The sequence below is a fragment of the Bison bison genome, unplaced genomic scaffold (assembly GCF_000754665.1).
Source record: "Bison bison bison isolate TAMUID 2011002044 unplaced genomic scaffold, Bison_UMD1.0 scf7180017864516, whole genome shotgun sequence".
Taxonomy (NCBI): Eukaryota; Metazoa; Chordata; class Mammalia; order Artiodactyla; family Bovidae; genus Bison; species Bison bison.
Window position 1 is genome coordinate 7439364 of NW_011495069.1, and position 332 is coordinate 7439695.

Genomic DNA, 332 nt, shown 5'->3' on the forward strand with positions numbered 1-332 from the left:
GGGACACGGCCCCTCACCCCGGCTCCCCTGGCCCTCATGGGGAAGAATGGGGGCACCCTGAGTTTCCGCAAGGAACAGTTCATTCTTTCACTCTGGTGCCCCACCCCCACCCCCAACCCGTCCGTTTGACAGCTCATTTCATTTACGACCCCAAAATGAACAGACCCACTGAGGTGCATTCCCGGTTCACATGGCCAATCTGGGTGTCTGGGGCAGCTCAGCACTGCCCCCTGGGCCACGCCACGGGGGCGGGGGCTGGCTGGCTGTGTTTATGGGGTGCAGTCTGGGGCAGCGGGGGGGAGAGGCAGGGCTGAGGGCCCTCCCCCTAAGAC